We start from the raw sequence: 16,869 nt of genomic DNA, 5'->3' as shown, positions 1-16,869 counted from the left end.
GCGCGACGCCGCCCATGCCCAGCGCGAAGCAGAGCGCGACCGGCTGCAGGCGCAGATGGTAGAACAATTGATCGCCATGGCGACACCCCCTCTCTCCGCACGGAGCTCCTGGGGATCATCACGACAAGGGTCTAGGGCACATTCCCCTACTCGACCAAGCGACCCGGGACCCCGCCAACAGGAGGATCCTGTCCACGTCTCCGAACCCCCTCCCCGGCCGGTCCATACGAGACCCAGCAACCGGGAAGAACCGGCCCACGTCGCCGAGAGACTGACTAGAAAACTCCAGGACCTAGCAGAGGAAGAGGAAGAGGAACAGGAGGCCCAGTACAGCCCCGACCAGCAGCAACGTACTCTGGACCAGGAGGCCCAATACAGCCCCGACGTCAGCCTCGAGGCCCTGCGTTACAGACCCCCGACTCAACTCAAGGGTGAGTTTGACGCACCGCCAGCCCCGAGGAACAGCACCTGGGTACCCGGGCTTTGGTACCCACCAAGTACTAGCCCACGACGACACGTACGGGGAGACTCGCCCAGGAGGCCTCTCCCCCAACGCTCACCGATGTGCCAGCCATCCATGGCATCGTACCTTGGCACACCGACGTTCCCGGATTTTACACGTGAGGACAGAGCACAGTACACGGAGCTACGGATGTGCTTAGAGACTATGATGTCCGACGTCCCTGATGAGACGTACAAATATGCTATCCTCCTCAAGCACCTGAAGGTGCCCAGAGCGCATAATATAGCGCTGGCATATTCCAACTCAAGTACCCCATACACCGCGGCTCTAGTAGCCCTCGACCAGCGTTATGGACGCATATGGGACTACGTGATACAGGAAATAAGAGATATCGACCGCCTCCCCCCAGCCAGAGACAATAGAGCATTGGATGACCTCTCTATCAAGGTACAGTCCCTGGTAGGGATGCTGGGGTCCCAAAAGGAGAAAGGGATATATGAATTGTATGCTAACTCTAATGTAGAAAGGATATTAGAGAAGCTCCCTCCCGCCCGACAAGAGCGCTTCAGGCGGCAAAGAGACCACCGCGACCCCAACGGCCCAGAGGCATCCCTCCTAGACTTATCTGATTTCCTCGCCAGGGAGGTCAGCAGCCTACGACTGGACACGTTCGTGTGGAGTGGACCAAGCCCAAGAGATGGACCTCGGGGATCAAATGATAACCGCCGGTCGGTGACCGTTATGCACCAAGCCGAATCAGTACCGCAGCACAAGAACCACAACACCCCCTCGACGAAAGAGGAGTGGAAGATTGAATGCCAGTACTGTGAAGGGGAACATCGGCTGTATCAATGTGACAAGTTCAAGAAGCTGACCACGGACGAGGTGAGTCAGTGGATCAAAGACCACCGCCGCTGCTTCCGCTGCGCGCGTAGCCATATGGCAGCTGAGTGCCGCTTGAAGAAGAAGTGCAGCAGGTGCGGCGGCGCCCACTTGGAGGTCCTGCATGACATCAACAGGCGTCCGCCAGGACAACAAATTGGGCCCGTCACGGTAATGTACCAGGCCGAGGCGGTGGCACCAGTACCGAAGATCCACCAGACCGCCCCCTGGTGTCCCGACTGCTACAGCAGACACTGGGAGTCACGGTGCTACTCGGACGACCGCGAGTCGGCACCACCCCAGAAGATCCAAGGCAACCCACCAACAGGAGTGCTCCATATAGACCAGCATAGCGGGACCCCCCGAGTGCTCATCAAAGTGGTCAGAGTGCTCCTGAGCTACGAGGACAAGGTCCTGGACACTTACGCCGTCCTAGACGATGGGTCTGAAAAGACTCTCCTCCTCGCTTCCGCCGCAGCCCAGCTGGGTCTGCGGGGTGCCAAAGGAACAATGACAATACGTACCATCAGAAGAGACCAGAAGACCATAAAGGGTGAAAATGTCTCCTTCAAGATAGTAGCAGTGGACCAGCCCGAGAAGCAGTATAGTATTACCAACGTCTTCACCAGCCACGACATAGGCCTGTCACAGTACACCTACCCCATCCCACAGCTGATGGCGAAGTACGTGCACCTACGCAGACTACCTATACCGCTTATCGACGGCGCCACACCGACCCTGCTCATCGGCTCCGACCACGCGGACCTCATTCTCCCAATTGAGGCGGCCCACATCGGACCCAAAGGATGCCCAGTCGCGGTTCAGACCCGACTGGGGTGGACGCTCCAGGGCCCCCTCTACGGACTTGACAGTCCACCCACGCCTACACGCTGCCTGCACACAAAGGTGAGCGACACCGGCCACTCTCTCGTACAGCCCGTTGAGAGGCTATTGACATTAGGCGAGAGGCCTGTGAGAGAACCGTGGGCACAAGAGGGAGTTCCGAACTCCACCCCCCTCAGCTGCGCTCCAGACGTAGCTGACCTCGAACCCAGCACCCCAAGCGACTCCTTGATGGGGCGGCCGGAACCGGCCCCTCCTCAGACGGGGTACAGACCAAACAAGAGGAAAAGACGGAGGATGTGGAGGCGCAGCCAAGCACAGATCAAAGCAGTCTCAGGCCCGCTTCCTCCTAACCCCCCTACCATCCCTTCCAGCCCGTCAGAAGCGGGTCAAGGACGGGGACAACTTAAAAGTGGACACAGTTGTCGTGATCATAGACCAGTCACTACCCCGAGCTGCGTGGCCGGCCGGCCGCGTAAGCAAAGTGATCACTGGTGCCGACGGAAAGGTCAGAGCGGCAGAAGTTCTTGTCCAGGGACGGACATACACCCGACCCGTGGCGAGGCTGATAGAGTTGCCAAGGCTACCTGATTCCCTTGATGACGACCATGACCCACTGACTTTGTGAATTGCCATACTCCTCACAACGGACATTGAGTAGTGGACAATGCGATTAATCTGTCTCTGCTTATCTAATTAGGTGCGGACTAATTAGGAGGCGGCTGTTACAAAGGGTCAGATTAAACCGAATATATATATTTATTACTTGAGATATATTGTATAATATTTGTATATCGTCTGATATCCCTTGTATATTCTTTGTACATATACACGGAATATCCCTTTACCTAGGTACAGGCCAGACCATAATATTCGTTCTCCTATTGGACAGCGACCCCCTAGGCACCAACGGCCATACCCCCAATGTCTAGTTCAAAGCCACCGCTAAGACATGTCTCAACATGCCCAGGTTTGCGCAGTAATACGAGACAGAACTGAGGTTGGCACTAGATTATTCACCTTACGTATAAATACGTCGCAGGTGGATACAGCAGTTAGTTAACCCAACAAGTTGAAGCCTTCACCACGAGTCAACGACCAAGTGAAGTGAGCAACCTTGCGTCTAAATAGAGCACTTAGAACCGCGTGCGAATAGGATAGTAAAAGTGTCAGAGCTTAGTGAAATAACGTCAAGTTCGACCTAGTTAATGTGAAGTACCGTGCACAGGAGAATCTACACCAGCAAATGCAGAGCCTTTTCCGGCTGGATTATATTGCTTTTGGTACTGTGGCTGCTGGAGCAGAGAACCGTCTACCCCGCTGCTGTGTGGGATCTACCCGTGAGGAGCATCACTCGAGCCCGTCTCTAGGAAGAGGCTGGCTGGCTTTCATCCATGCTGTCACGCATACTGGGATTATAGCTGCTGCTTTTGTCTGCCGATCGAGGGGAGTATATGTACCGACTCCCGTAGCTAGAGCTTATTGATTCCTCGTTGATCCAGACTTTTGCTCCCGAACATTCCTCTCCCCTGCTGGCTTACAACCGGAGGGAACCCCCTTAGTATCTCCAGCCGACTACGAGTGTACCTTATATAATTCTTATGCTACAGGTGGTATTAATTATCCCCATCGTAATATGCTCATGGACTTACGCTCTTGACCTATTCGTGCACATTCTTCGCCATACAAGCGCGACCCTAATTCTCAATACTGTAATCTAATCTTGCTGCTCTTCTAATAAATATTCCAAACAGGACTTTCTTTGTTAAGCCGTGTTATTGTGTGGGTGTTCATCATATATATACCTGTGTACTGTATGGCCAGTAATTAAAGTACATAACTCAGTAGTGGTTTAATGATACCATACTCTCAATACAGTCAGGGAATTGTACCCCTCAGTTACATTTGTAATAAACCAAACTGTTTGTAAATCCGTCAAGATTTCAGTGAGTATTTTGTTTGTGCATATCACTCACCTTAAAGCAGTAGCACTCTGCCTTGTGCCATCTAGTGTTTATATATATCTATGATAGGGCCCATTGCTGTAGGTCTCTCCATGTTGCAACATGTCATTCTGTCAGTAAACTCTATTAACCAAGACCCTATTGTCCGTTTCTGTGAATGATCTGCTCAAATGATTCCTCATTAGTTTCCCTTTTCATTCTTGATCGCTATCGCGCCATTCACCTCCATCTTTATTCTGATTGAGCACCATTCACAGCCATCTTTATTCTGATTGAATGCCATTCACTGCCATCTTTATTCTGATTGAATGCCATTCACTGCCATCTTTATTCTGAATAATGCCATTCACTGCCATCTTTATTCTGAATAATGCCATGAACATTTACGTCCAAAACACAAATTATGGGGTTGAGAAAATATCTGATTCAGATAATCATGAGTATATAAATAAATGGTGTATTATGTCTGTTGTTTTGACTATTGTCCATCTGTTGTTTTAACTATTTTCCATCTGTTGTTTTGACTATTGTCCATCTGTTGTTTTGACTATTTTCCATCTGTTGTTTTGACTATTTTCCATCTGTTGTTTTGACTATTTTCCATCTGTTGTTTTTTTTTTTTTTTTTTGTCTTTTTCCCCCTCCATTTTCCTCCGATTTTCTCCCATCCCAATGTTAGTCGTATGCCAATTCCCAGTCCCTTCCTGGTCGCTGCGCACTTACCCCCCACAGTCAGATCATCTGGGAGAGTGGAGGCTACCACGTGCTTCCTCCGACACACGTCCAGCCAATCACCGCTTTTTTTCACCTGGCAGCGCGGATTCTCATTGAGAGGGCGTAGCGTGTGGGAGGACCACACTATCCCCCTCACGTCCAATCCGCGCTTAGCAGGCGCCCCGACCGAACTGTAGGAGACGCTGTTTACAACGACCCGGACCCACCCCGCCAGCTTCTCCCACCCTCTGATACAGCCAATTGTATCAGTGCAGATGGCCAGCCAAGCTGGTGACAACCCCGGAGCTGTGAGCTGGATTCGAACAGGCAAATCCAGCTCAGCTCCGGGGCTGGTGACGAACGCAATCTCCGCTCGGCCACCTAACCGCCTCTTCCATCTGTTGTTTTGACTATTTTCCATCTGTTGTTTTGACTATTTTCCATCTGTTGTTTTGACTATTTTCTGTCTGTTGTTTTGACAATCTTCTGTCTGTTGTTTTGACTATTGTCTGTCTGTTGTTTTGACTATTGTCTATCTGTTGTTTTGACTATTGTCTATCTGTTGTTTTGACTATTGTCTATCTGTTGTTTTGACTATTGTCTGTCTCTTGTTTTGACTATTGTCTATCTGTTGTTTTGATGTCTGTCTGTTGTTTTGACACAGTGTTGTGTTAGAATGTAGTTCTCTGTGCGTGACCTTTTCTAACATCTTTCTAATATCAAATTTGAAAACGCAGATCTCATTTAATTATGTTCAACACCGCTCTCTTGTCAAATGTCAGACCAGTTGAATAAGTGGAACCATATAAACCTGCTGCCTTGACAAACTCCCATGTTAACCCTTTCACTACCACACTACAGAAGGTTAACCATTCACTACAGTTCTGAAAGGGTTAACCTTCTGTAGTGTGGTTGTGAAAGGGTTAACTCTTTGTCATGTGGCAGTGAAAGGGTTAAACTTCTGTAGTGTGGTAGTGAAAGGGTTAACCTTCTGTAGTGTGGTAGTGAAAGGGTTAACCTTCTGTAGTGTGGCTGTGAAGGGTTGTAGTGTGGTAGTGAAAGGGTTAAAAGACCATAGGCAAAAATGAGTCTGGCACCAGGCGGGTCTCAGAAGGACCACGTGACTGACCACCAGGTCTATTACTGTAATGCAGTGACTCACCACCAGGTCTATTACTGCACCACTGTAGCGCCTCCACCACGCGGGTAACGTTACTATTACTGTACCACTGCAGTGCTCTGCATGTAGCGCCTCCGCCACGCGGGTAACGTTACTATTACTGTACCACTGCAGTGCTCTGCATGTAGCGCCTCCGCCACGCCACATGTCGTCAGCTTGTGACTGCAACTTGTTCCTGTTTGCGGACGACTCAGCCCTGCTGGTCTCTGACAAGAACAAGTTACAGGTTGAAAAAACCCTCAGCTCGGAACTAGGCAGAATCTGCATATGGCTCGCTGATAACAAACTATCATTACACATGGGCAAAACAGAGTCCATTCTCTTCGGTTCAAATAACAAACTCAGCAAGACCGACGGTTTCTCAGTTACAGTGGGTGACAATATTGTCACAAGGAAAGATGAAATTACCAACCTGGGTTCCATCCTAGAGGCTAATCTCTCCTGTGACAAAATGGCATCCAATGTAATAAAAAAAAAGTCAACCAACGAACTCGATTCTTGTACCGGATCTCCTCTCTGGTAAACAAGAATACCCTGAAGACTCTGGCAGGAGCACTCATTCAGGGGTACTACGACTATGCTTGCACCTCATGGTACCAAAGCACCTCAAAGGCGCTAAAAACAAAATTACAAACATCTCAAAACAAACTGGTCAGACTACTGCTTGACCTTACTCCTAGAACCCACCTCACCCCTGCCCACTTTGACAACCTAGGATGGCTTAGAGTAGACGACAGAGTACAGCAACTTGCAATGGGCCTGGTCTACAAGATACACTACACGACCAAGGTACCCATGTACATGTCAAAATACTTCCCAAAGGTCAGTGAATACCACGATCACAACACCAGAGGGAGCTCCACAAATCATGTTAAACCCAGATTCGGCTCAAATAAGGGACTAAACACGTTTCGCAATTATGCCACATGGAACGCCCTACCTAAAGCTGTAAAGGAATGTGGATCACTACCCACTTTCAAAACCTCTCTCAAGGGACACCTACAGGAGACTGCAATTCAAAACTGGCCCCTGTAAATATCCTAACCCAACCCCCTCCAACCCCTGTCAATAGTCCAATGTACAATTTTGTTTGTTTGTACAGTGTCTCCTGCCCCCCCCCTCAATGTACAGTTTTGCTTGTTTGTACAGTGTGTCTCCCCCCGCCCCCCCCAACCACCTCCAATGTAATTTACCTAGTATGGTTTTGTCAATAGTCCAATGTACAATTTTGTTTGTTTGTACAGTGTCTCCTGCCCCCCCCCTCAATGTACAGTTTTGCTTGTTTATACAGTGTGTCTCCCCCCGCCCCCCCCAACCACCTCCAATGTAAATTACCCAGTATGGTTGTCAATATCCCAATGTACCCAACCCTCCCCACCCAACCTCCCCCAATGTACAGTTTCTACGTCAAATGTATATACTCCCTTTTCTTGACTCCTTCTGTATCACAAACAGTACTGTATTTGCAAATCTGGTATGTCATAAATGTATAGATGTAGCAGTACTGACTATCTGTATGTCATGTATGTTATATATGTCCTGATGAATTGAAAATGGGGGACCCTGATGTAAACAAGACGAAAGTCTTTCTCTGGTCTGCATTCCCTTAACAATTGTGTGTATTGAGCTGTACTGTATTGTACCCATTCTGCAATCTGTTAATAAAGTTTTCAATCAATCAATCAATCAAACGCAGTTACGTTACTATTACTGTACCACTGCAGTGCTCTACATGTAGCGCCTCCGCCCTGCGGGTAACGTTACTATTACTGTACCACTGCAGTGCTCTACATGTAGCGCCTCCGCCACGCGGGTAACGTTACTATTACTGTACCACTGCAGTGATCTGCATGTAGCGCCTCCGCCACGCGGGTAACGTTACTATTACTGTACCACTGCAGTGCTCTACATGTAGCGCCTGCACCCTGCGGGTAACGTTACTATTACTGTACCACTGCAGTGCTCTGCATGTAGCGCCTGCACCCTGCGGGTAACGTTACTATTACTGTACCACTGCAGTGCTCTGCATGTAGCGCCTGCACACTGCGGGTAACGTTACTATTACTGTACCACTGCAGTGCTCTGCATGTAGCGCCTGCACCCTGCGGGTAACGTTACTATTACTGTACCACTGCAGTGCTCTGCATGTAGCGCCTGCACACTGCGGGTAATGTTACTATTACTGTACCACTGCAGTGCTCTGCATGTAGCGCCTGCACCCTGCGGGTAATGTTACTATTACTGTACCACTGCAGTGCTCTGCATGTAGCGCCTGCACACTGCGGGTAACGTTACTATTACTGTACCACTGCAGTGCTCTGCATGTAGCGCCTGCACCCTGCGGGTAACGTTACTATTACTGTACCACTGCAGTGCTCTGCATGTAGCGCCTGCACCCTGCGGGTAACGTTACTATTACTGTACCACTGCAGTGCTCTGCATGTAGCGCCTGCACACTGCGGGTAACGTTACTATTACTGTACCACTGCAGTGCTCTGCATGTAGCGCCTGCACCCTGCGGGTAACGTTACTATTACTGTACCACTGCAGTGCTCTGCATGTAGCGCCTGCACCCTGCAGGTAACGTTACTATTACTGTACCACTGCAGTGCTCTGCATGTAGCGCCTGCACACTGCGGGTAACGTTACTATTACTGTACCACTGCAGTGCTCTGCATGTAGCGCCTGCACACTGCGGGTAACGTTACTATTACTGTACCACTGCAGTGCTCTACATGTAGCGCCTGCACCCTGCGGGTAACGTTACTATTACTGTACCACTGCAGTGCTCTGCATGTAGCGCCTGCACCCTGCAGGTAACGTTACTATTACTGTACCACTGCAGTGCTCTACATGTAGCGCCTGCACCCTGCGGGTAACGTTACTATTACTGTACCACTGCAGTGCTCTACATGTAGCGCCTGCACCCTGCGGGTAACCTGGGAACAGATTTAAAATCTAAAGGTCATCGTCTGGGAAATGAGAAGAAAGGGAACTGCTATACTGTGAAAAAAGATAAATCACACTGATTACATAATGTTATGAAATAAATCACATGGCCAATTACATGATGTTATGAAATAAATCACACAGCTGATTACATGATGTTATAAAATAAATCACATGGCTGATTACATGATGTTAGATGGAAATCACACAACTGATTACATGATGTTAGACAGAAATCACACAGCTGATTACATGATGTTAGACGGAAATCACACAGCTGATTACATGATGTTAGACAGAAATCACACGGCTGATTACATGATGTTAGACAGAAATCACACAGCTGATTACATGATGTTAGACGGAAATCACACAGCTGATTACATGATGTTAGACGGAAATCACACAGCTGATTACATGGTGTTAGACAGAAATCACACGGCTGATTACATGATGTTAGACAGAAATCACACAGCTGATTACATGATGTTAGACAGAAATCACACGGCTGATTACATGATGTTAGACAGAAATCACACAGCTGATTACATGATGTTAGACGGAAATCACACAGCTGATTACATGATGTTAGACGGAAATCACACAGCTGATTACATGATGTTAGACGGAAATCACACAGCTGATTACATGATGTTAGACAGAAATCACACAGCTGATTACATGATGTCATAAAATAAAACACACAGCTGATTACATGATGTCAGATCGTGCAGGAGGGGGTAAGTTAATGGTTGTTGTGTTGATTGCAATACCTCCCAATGCATCGTCTACAATAAGATAAGATAAGATATTCATTTATTGATCCCCTTGGGCAAATTTGGCAGGGGGCAAGGGTGGGAGGGTAATAGAAGAAAGACATAAATATAGGCAATATTGATCTGAATATAGAAATATGAGAAAAATAAACAGTGTAAACAAAGGTGCAGATGAGGGTCTGTATATCCCTATTGGTTATGTTATAGGTTAGAATAAATATAGGCAATATGAATATATACTGTGAGTAAGAGTAAAAGTAAATAGTATACACAAAGTGCAGATTCCTGCTTGGGGACCGGGTTGCCGAGTGTGTGTGTGTGTGTGTGTGTGTGTGTGTGTGTGTGTGTGTGTGTGTGTGTGTGTGTGTGTGTGTGTGTGTGTGTGTGTGTGTGTGTGTGTGTGTGTGTGTGTGTGTGTGTGTGTGTGTGTGTGTGTGTGTGTGTGCGTGCGTGCGTGTGTGTGTGTGTGTGTGTGTGTGTGTGTGTGTGTGTGTGTGTGTGTGTGTGTGTGTGTGTACCATACAGGATAAACGAAAGGTTATCCTATAACCTAGTTATATGAATACTGGCTGAGAGTCTCGCTCTTCGCCATAATGAGATATCTCTTATCTCCAGCACCTACTGACTCGCAAACAGATCCACCATGGCTTCCCCGAACCGGTCCCAGACTCTTCTGACTATGTCTGGACGTAGTCCCCATTCGTCGGAATGTGGACCGCCCCGTGACATCACATCCGCGCCCACATTCCGCTTGCCAGGGATGTGGAGCGCCCTCAGGCTGCGCAGATTGAGAAACGCCCATAGCCAGAGCTCGACTGCCGCCCGGTGCAGACGGATGGAGTGTACTCCACCCTGTCTGTTGATATACGACGCTGTCGTCGTGTTGTCCGTCCTGACCAACACGTGCTCGCCCACCACCAAGTGGCCGAGCCGCTTGAAGACCAGAAGGACCGCCTTCAATTCCAACACATTGATATGCAGTGCAGACCGGGCAGCATGGACCGTCCAGCTGCCCCCTACTGCGTTGGTCTGACACGTCCCCCCCCCATCCCGTGAGGGAGGCGTCGGTGAAGACTGTTACGTGTGACAGCCTGCTGCCCATGGAGACCCCGCTGGTGAGGGTACCAGTCCTCCCCCAGTGGTCGAGAGCCCCCAGTATTGACATGGGAACCTTCAAACGTTTCCACTTGCCTCTCACCAGGTCTATTCCTATACTGGAAAACCACCTCTGTATCCTCCTCATGAAGAGGAGGCCAAGAGGGACCACAGAGTGAGCAGATGCCATCATACTGAGTAGGCGCATCACAGACAGCGTTGTAACCGTCCTGCCAGGACAGAGCCCCCTGAGCGCGTCGAGGATAGCCACTCGCCGCCGCTCCGAGAGGGTTGCCCTCATGGGCCTTGAGCTTAGTACCAAGCCCAAGTACTCCACCTGTTGACTGGGAAGAGGAGTACTCTTCTTCCAGTTCACAGCAAAACCCAGACTGGTGAGCAATTCCACCACCAGCCTGGTATGAGACCTGGCGACCTCCTCCGACCGGCTGAGGAGCAGAATGTCGTCGAGATAGAAAATAACTCGTATCCCCTGACGACATAGAGGCTCCAGCGCGGTCTCTACGCATTTGGTGAATGTGCGGGGGGCCAGAGAGTAGCCGAACGGCAGCCTCTGGTATTCGTACGCCACACCCTGAAAAAGGAAGCGAAGGAATTTCCTGTGAGGAGGGAAGATCGGGATGTGAAAATACGCATCCTTCAGGTCTATGGAGGTGAACCAGTCTCCCACCCTGACGGAGCTCATCAGGTGTTGGACGGTCAACATCCTGAACCGCCTCGTCACAATCAGCCGATTGAACGCAGACAGATCCAGTATAGGTCTGACACCTCCCGATTTCTTGAGCACCAGAAAATACCGGGAGTAAATGCCACACATTGCGTCATCCCTTGGGACCACGACTATGGCTTGCTTTGCTAACAGAGATTGGATCTCGTCGGCCAGAGCTGTCACTGCTGCTGACCCTGACAACAAGGTCTGCACCAAACCTGAAAACGGAGGGTGGGGTTGTGCAAACTGCAACACAAGCCCCTGCCTCAACGTTCTCTCCATCCACCTCGATATATGGCACTGCTGTAGCCATATGTGATGGTAATCCCAAAGCGCACCCGCCGCCACTTGGCACTGGTCCACTAGGAACTGTAGATAGGTGGCCTGGTCCCACCCGCTGTGCGTTGCCAACCCTGGACCCGCTAACCGCACGAGCAGGGCGCTTCGTGGAGTCGGGATATCGGACCCTGACACTACCCACGAGGCAATCGCACCCAAGGGGGGACCCGACAGAAAGGGCCGGTTTGATACGGGGGAAGCTGACATCACACTGGGTGACAAAAGCTCCCCCACTGAACACCTTGCCAGCATGGATTGCTGAGGAACTGTTCTACAGCTGGACATGCAAGGTGTGAGGCCCCCACACTGCCCGATAGGGTGGGTTCCTACACACTGTAGCCCTGCAGTGATATTACTACCACCCAAATCACACGCACCTGCCAGACCACTGCCGGTCTTCCGGCCGTGGGAGGTCGGGGGAACCCGCGCTGTGCCTCGAGCCCCCCTGCTGACAACCTTTGTAGTTGACAGACGTAACACCAGGCTCACCAACCACAGACGCAAAACGCGTGGCGTGGGAGCCACTTGACAGCACAACATTCTCACGGACAGACCTAGCCATCAACTGGGTGTCAGCCCCTGTCCCCATGAGAAGCGAAACGTGGGGCCGCTTGCGCTTCATTGAAAGCACGCGGCCCGCAACCAAAGGAAACAAATCAGAGCCCTTATCCCACTGGTGTTGGGGGGGGGCGGGTGACCGGAAAGCGAGCTAGACACAGCTAGACACAGCTAGACGGCGAAGTTTTTTTAGGGCGTGCTCATCTAATGCAGCCGATCCCTCGGCCGCCAAGGCTGTCGGCCTTGCGGTCACCTGTTTTCGTTGTGTCCAGGGTACCTCAGGCGGGGGAAACATGGCTGCTGGTTGAGGGCCTCGCCACAGTCGTTGACGAGGCCGTGCTCTCACCTCTGGCTGCATGGTGCGAGGCGGTGTGAGGCCCAGGTCAAATACCACCCGCGTTTCCGCGGAAAGACCAAAGAGTCCCTCCGCGGAAAGAGGAGCCCTAAGGAGAAGAAACCTTTTCTCCTCCCCAAGGGAAGACTGCTCCAACCAGAGATGCCTGTGAATAAGAGTTGATAGCATCCTGATCCTCCCTGCGGTTATAGCTTGCGACTGAGTTAAAAGTTCTATAACCCCAAAAACATGCGCAATGTTTTCGGCGTCGGCTGGCCCTGCAGCCCCACTACCCGACACCAATGTGGACAGAAAAACAGTCAACTGAGCAATGACACTGGCCGCTGCTAAATTCCATCTTGTGGTGGTATAAACATCATCAGCCCATACCGCCACCTGCAGGGGCGACTCGCCCTCAGGCGTCGGCTTCCGGGTGGGACACCGTTCAACCCTGCCAGGGCAAAGGATCGATGCTACCTGGCTCTCAAGCCAGGGCACACCTGCCTTGCGCCCTGTTGTCAGCCCATTCACCCATAAAAAGGGTAAATAAGCCTCAGCAAAAAAAAACACATTAGCTACCGACTGACCTTCATCAATGAACCGGTTAAGAGGAGGGAAAAGTGGTGACAGCCCACGACGGGGAACAAAGGAACAGTGACCCAGTATCGTAGCATTAGCATTAGCCGCACGCTCCAGGATAGCTGGGAAAACATCCAACTCAGAGTCATGACGACAACGTTTACCCAGATATCCTGTCCCTTGCGCCAATACACAACTCGGTTGTCTCACGGGACAACAAGCAGTAGGGCTGGGCGATATAACGATAACGATAAATATCGCGATATATTTTAATAATCGATATCGAATATCGAAATAAAAAAAATCGTTTTCTTTTTTTTTTTTGGGCAAGACCTCCCGCATTTCATTGTATACTTGTATGACGTGACAAATAAAAAAAAATCTCTTGAACTCTTGACTCTTGTAATGGGAAGCCAGTGCAGCTCTCTGAGAAGTGGGATGACGTGGGCTGACTTTGTTTATCATCAACATGAATAATCATACAATTTGTTATATGTTTGCATCCCTATGACCAGTACAAACAGAATATTGCGAGCATTCAAAAACCATTCCAAAACCCAACAATAAACAAATAGATAACGTGCATCATTAACCAGACTAAGATGGGTATATCCCAGCTATATTGGGTTTCCCATAGTCAGGAATATCGGGATATAAACATACCCCAGCAATTGTAAAAGGGATATGACATTTATGCGCAAACTCATAGATGGAATGTCCCAAATTATGAATGTGACTCACATCAATGAGCTCAATGACCCATGACACAGAGATACCTATATCCAAAGATACATTTAATTTACTAAACAGACCAAGCCAATTAAATCACTAAATGATAACCCTAACCTGAATTACAGCCCTAGCCTTTCCCAGGAACCTCCACAAAATCCAAAGCAAACTAAAATAATACCCTACATATCAATATAGGCCTACCAGTATTGTACCTAAATTAACATGCCTACTTTCTCTCCTTTATTGCACACACAAAGATAAGCATAAGTAGGCCTAAAGCTAATATCAATATATGGCCTACTACAGCAAGGATTATGCTGAATGGACATCTCCTCAATAGGTAACATTAGCCCATTATGCATCATGCATAACATAGCAGTGGAGGTTTCTCTATGACAACACGTGAAACACAAATTCACTCATAATTCATAATTATTATTAATTTACATATACCTATATAAAAAAAAAATATATATATATATATATATATATATATATATATATATATATATATTTTTTTTTAATTATTATTATTATTATTTTTTTATTATAAATGTTTTCCTCTGTAAAAGAAATGCCAGTGAATAATTTTTTCTTCAAAAATGGCCAAAATGTACAGATCTGAGCAGGCCTGCACTGCAGTATTGCCTGCAGTAATTATTCGTGAAGAAAACTTCACAGGTGTGACCCATTGTTAAATAAATAATAAATAACAGCGAATCAAAATAGGCTATTAACTTCATCTAAGCACGGTCTGTGCAGTTAAACTCTTGCCATTGAATGGAGGATTGATTGATTGACAGCCCTTGACATCCAATACACGGAGGTTGAATATGATTGGCAGCCTTGCAAATCCAATCAGAGATTGCTGCATTGCAAAGTCAAAATGGGTTCAGCTGCATGTGTGGAGGATAGGTTTAGCTCAGGCCAATCTCAAGTTTCTCAAGTTTCTTTATTAGTTGTCATACAGAAGTACAGAATACTTTTATACAAAATGTAACATAAATAAGCATTTTGTATAAAAGTATTCTGTACTTCTGTATGACAACTAATAAAGAAACTTGAGAAACTTGAGATTGGCCCGAGCTAAACCTATCCTCCACACATGCAGCTGGACCACACATGCAGCTGGACCCATTTTGACTATGTGAAAATTGAGACTATGAGAAAGTTGTTGTTTAGTAGTTAGTAAGCTGTACAGCTATAACAAGTCAAGTCAGGCTAAATTAAACTTTGCGCCAACATTAGGACCGAAGTATAAACCAGCAACTGAGCAACATGAAGAAGTGGATTTATGCATCTGGATCAGAAAAAACGTTATGGATGAAAAAGTAAGTAGGCTACAGTGCTTGTATGCTAACAGTAGCTAGCCAGCTTAGCCTACATCACAATGATAATCACCAAGCTAACTTACTGTACACACTGTAGGGCTGGGCAATTAATCGAAACAGAATCGCGATATCGATTCATAGACCTATGCAATCTCATTTCTAAGTTATGACTATTTTCTTTTATTACATTTTTTTTATTTTTTTTTTGCTTTTTTAATTATTTTATCTGGGTTGAACATGATTTGTGGAACTCCCTCTGGTGTTGTGGTCGTGGTATTCACTGACCTTTGGGAAGTATTTTGACATGCACATGGGTATCTTGGTGGTACCCATGTCCACCATTCAAAATGCAGCGGCCCGCCTGATCTCAAACCTACCGAAGTCGGCCCATGTCACCCCACTTCTTAGGGACCTGCACTGGCTCCCCATTGCTGCACGTATCCGCTTCAAGGCCCTCGACCTAGCATACCGTGCGGCAAAGGGAACCGCTCCCGCCTACCTCCGGTCAATGGTCTCTAACTACACACCCTCAAGACCCCTACGCTCTGCATCTTCTGGCCGCCTCAGATCTACTCCTATCCAAGCTCCCGGAGGGTCATCAAAGAGAAGCCGCCTATTCTCAGTCCTTGCCCCACAATGGTGGAATGAACTACCCATCCCAGTTAGGACAGCCGAATCCCGTCCAATCTTTCGCCGTCGACTAAAGACTCACTTCTTCAACCATTATCTGAAATGATAAAAAAAAAAAAAAAAAAAATCTAACCCTGACTAACCTTAATGTCATGCACTTGTCCTAATAAACTAACCTACACTGTAACACGCAACACTTTGATGAACATTGTTACTCAGCTGATAGAGTTATACCCTTCTTGCTGTCTTGTCGCACAGAACTTGTAAGTCGCTTTGGATAAAAGCGTCAGCTAAATGACTAAATGTAAATGTGTAGTGTATCTTGTAGACCAGGCCCATTGCAAGTTGCTGTGTCTACTCTAAGCCATCCTAGGTTGTCAAAGTGGACAGGGGTGAGGTGGGTTTTAGGAGTAAGGTCAAGCAGTAGTCTGACCAGTTTGTTTTGTGATGTTTGTAATCTTGTTTTTAGTGCCTTTGAGGTGCTTTGGTACCATGAGGTGCACGCATTGTCGTAGTACCCTTGAATGAGTGCTCCTGTTAGAGTCTTCAAGGTATTCTTGTTTACCAGAGAGGAGATCCGGTACAGGAATCTAGTTCGTTGGTTGACTTAGTTTTATTACATTGGATCCCATTTTGTCACAGGAAAGATTTGCCTCTATAGGATGGAACCCAGGTAGGTAATTTCATCTTTCCTTTTAAGATAAGATAAGATAAGATATTCCTTTATTGATCCCCTTGGGGGAAATTCAGGCATCATAGCAGCATGGGGGAAGG

This window comes from Notolepis coatsorum (genome assembly GCF_963971535.1).
Source record: "Notolepis coatsorum genome assembly, chromosome: 5".
NCBI classification, from domain to species: Eukaryota; Metazoa; Chordata; class Actinopteri; order Aulopiformes; family Paralepididae; genus Notolepis; species Notolepis coatsorum.
The sequence above is the reverse complement of the archived record's forward strand: the minus strand, read 5'-3'. Positions refer to the sequence as shown.